Genomic DNA, 4,175 nt, shown 5'->3' with positions numbered 1-4,175 from the left:
TAATATTGTTTTTTCTTTTGTTGCAGGTGAGATATATATCTAGTCTGTCGAGTCATTAAGGAAAGCATGTAAGTTAATACATATTTATCTAAAACGTCTTCACATAAATTGAAAACAATTAAAATTAAATTGAAAGACAGAAGAAGTCAAGTCTAAAAGTGAGAACAAATTGAATCTATTTTATTTCAATGAATTTCCTCGTCCACTACGTTTTTTTTTAACAGCTTGACATTTCGATGTGTAAATAAGGCGGCGAGGTCGAGGAGAATGAACTGTAGATCATAATTATGGTTTTTCATCGTACAGTTCGGATTTATTAAGATCATATTTGAGTAATAGATTACAGTATGTTGTATATAATAATGTGAAATCATCCATAAAAAATATTGAACATGGAGTTCCACAAGGTTCCATATTGGGTCCGTTACTGTTTTTGATATATATCAATGATTTTCCTAATTGTTTGCCTTATGATACTAAAAGTATACTCTTTGCTGATGATACCAATATAACTAGAACCAACTTAAACTTTGAACAGTTAATGACATCAACTTATGACCAACATGCATCGGTAGAAAACTGGTTTACTAGTAATCAACTCAGTTTGAATACTTCGAAGACCGAAACTATGATTTTTAGTCTCCGGAATATGGAAAACTGGGATNAAAAGGACTATCCATTTATGCTTAAAAAATTAGGTGGTGCTATTTAAAAAAAATGTCGATGACGTCATAGGTTTATGAAACATAGCGCAAAAAAGGTTTAAGCAACGTGACAAAACGACAATTCTAATTTACTAATTGACGTGTTTTAGCGTTTTTGTGAAAACTCAACACAAAATAAAACATGAATTTTTTGCGTTACTTCTGGAACGCACTGTATAAGCCAGTAATATTGTTTTTTCTTTTGTTGCAGGTGAGATATATATCTAGTCTATCGAGTCACTAAGGAAAGCATGTAAGTTAATACATATTTAACTAAAACGTCTTCACATAAATTGAAAACAATTCAAATTAAACTAAAAGACAGAAGAAGTCAAGCCTAAAAGTGAGAAAAAATTGAATCTATTTTATTTCAATGAATTTCCTCGTCTTACTACGTTTTTTTTTTACAGCTTGACATTTCGGTGTGTAAATAAGGCGGCGAGATCGAGGAGAAAGCGCTTCATGAACTGTAGATCATAATTATGGTTTTTCATCGTACAGTTCGGATTTATTAAGATCATATTTGAGTAATAGATTACAGTATGTTGTATATAATAATGTGAAATCATCCATAAAAAATATTGAACATGGAGTTCCACAAGGTTCCGTATTGGGTCCGTTACTGTTTTTGATATATATCAATGATTTTCATAATTGTTTACCTTATGATACTAAAAGTATACTCTTTACTGATGATACCAATATAACTAGAACCAACTTAAACTTTGAACAGTTAATGACAAAACTGGTTTACTTGGTCAACTCGGTTTGAATACTTCGAAGACCGAAACTATGATTTTTAGTCTCCGGAATATGGAAAACTGGGATAATTCAGCACGTGTAAAATTCTTGGGAGTTCATCTTGATCCTAAACTGACATGGGATCAACATGTTAATTATGTTTGCTCCAAGATATCAAAACATACTTTTATTCCGGAGTCTCAAACGAAGAGTCTCAACATCAAGCTTGCTGATAGTTTATCATGGCTATATCCATTCCGTCATAGCATATGCTATTTTAGTATGGAGTCATGCTCCCTCTATGAAAAAAGTTTTTAGTCTTCAGAGAAAAATTATTAGAATCATATCTGACCTTAGTTTTAGAGTTGACTGTAGAGATCAGTTTTCTAACTTGAACATTCTAACTGTACCATGTGCATATATACTTCAATGTCTTATTTATGTCAAAAAACACATACATGACTTTGAAGTCAGAAGTAAGACTTACTCTTATAATACCGGAAAGAGCACATACTTATGTAATAAATTTCTAAAACTTAGTAAAACGCGGGTCGGTACTAATTATTGGGCTATCAAATTTTTTAACATAATACCTCACCAAATTCAAATTTTTAATGAAAATAATTTTAAATCATGGATAAAAAACAGTTAGTTGATTGCTATCATTATGTGTATTGTTATTTACCACTTTCTTTTTTTTTTTTGGACGCGGGTAAACACTTTTATGTGTATGTAACACTAGCCTTTATAAATAAATAAATAAATAAATAAATAGGTCTTTTCGTTCGTGAGTTACATCAGTTTGTGAGACGATTTTGTTGGACTATAATTCCTATCAGTATAAAAGAGGTATCTCTGTCCTATTGAAAGTCAGATGCTTAAAAAAGTCATCCGTTCACAGCTGTACTGGGTATTTTTATTATATAACGTACGTTCAGTGTGTCTAATGTTGCGATTTATTGCTCCAGGGGTCGATAAATGAATGAATGTGGATAATCATAGATGTAACTACAGGCAGAAAAATAATAAAATAGGGCGTATTCTCATCTCGATAGAGCAAATTACACTTTTTACTGATAAACGAACGTAAATGCAGAACACTAGAGAAGTTATTTTAACGACACATACATTTATATGCTAATGTCCCTGTTCACTTACTATAATAGTACATACATTATTTACATTGTGTTGAATTTGGATCTAGTATTTCGCGGCAAATTGCAATTCATTTCATTAACTGTGTATTAAACTGTACTGATTAAATTAATTTTAACGTTATTATCCGTAATACTATTATTCTCTAGAAAGACTTTAAAAAATCATAAATCTAGTTATAGGTCTCACTATTGCAACTTATTATTAGTTTTTTCCAATAATTTACTAATGTTTCGAATACTATAAAATGATTTTAGCGCATAAAAGATTAACATTATTCACTCATTTTTGCTAGTAATTTTTTCTCCTTGTTGCCTCAACGAGCAACCCTAACCCAACTAATTTTATTTGTAAAATCATCGAGCAAACACAATATATCACATTTAAAAGATAATAAAAACAGGGAAGGACTGCCATTCCGATTCGTTAAAACCTCCCCAGGGGACAATTTAGTTAAGGAATAGAGCTGTTTAAATCAGTAGTCCTTGTATACAAAGGGGTTTTAGTACGATTTTAAATTATGAAACCTTTCAGAAAGCGTAAACACGCTGAAAATATTTACGCATTATTCCCCTTTATTGTGCATAAAACGACGTTTCATGGGAAGTGGTTTATTATACGTTCTTAGGTTAAAAACTACTTTGTAAAGTGTTTTATTTTAAAAATGTTTGAGAGCGAATTTGTAATCTTTTAAAAGTTTTAATACGTTCTTAAGCATCTGTTAAAATATTAACACTTTTATAAGGTAAGTCTCACTGGGGAAAGGATTTGGAAATTGGGAGAAATAAAATTATTAGCTCGAATTAAATAAATAATTTGTATTTGGTGAATTAAATATTTTCTTGGAAATAAAGCATTTATTTAAAATACTAAAAAAGTAATATAAACAGCTAAAATGAATCAAAATGTTTACAGCGCACAATTCTGTATCTGTTTCTTGCATATTTAACTGATATATACTAAGTGCGTTCCAAAGTAGGTACACAGGACAAAATAGTCTGCTTCCGACTCAATACACCAATTTGCACGATCTAAAAACATGTAGAATGACTGAATTAGATCATCGGCTGGGATGTCCTTCAGGATGTCGGTACAAGCCTTTTGAATGGCTTTTACGTCCACAAAACTTTATACTTTCATCGCCAAATGCATTTTTCCGAAAAGGTAAAAGTCACACGGTGCCAAATTAGGCGAATACGGGGAGTGGTTGACAGTTAAATGCGTTTTTTTAGTAAAAGAATTGGTCACAAGTGTCGATCGATGAGAAGGCGCATTATCATGCAACAAACGCCAATTCTTTCCTGCGCGATATTCTAGCCGAATACGAGAATACAATGCACCAAACGCTTCAAAATGCCAAGATAGAATTGTGCATTAACGGTGGGCAATGCCTTTGGAACCGTAAAAACAAATCAACATTGTCTTCACTTTGTCTCCAAACGAGATTTTTTGGATTTTGGCTCGTCTGACGCTTTTCTCGGCACTTTGGCGCTTGGTTTCTGGACCATTTTGAAAACACCACGTTTCATCACCAGTCACAATGTTGTAAAGGAAGTTTTTGTCCTTTTGGGCCTC

The sequence above is a fragment of the Anoplophora glabripennis genome, unplaced genomic scaffold, assembly GCF_000390285.2.
Source record: "Anoplophora glabripennis isolate ALB-LARVAE unplaced genomic scaffold, Agla_2.0 scaffold146, whole genome shotgun sequence".
Classification (NCBI taxonomy): domain Eukaryota; kingdom Metazoa; phylum Arthropoda; class Insecta; order Coleoptera; family Cerambycidae; genus Anoplophora; species Anoplophora glabripennis.
This window is presented reverse-complemented; position numbering follows the sequence as displayed.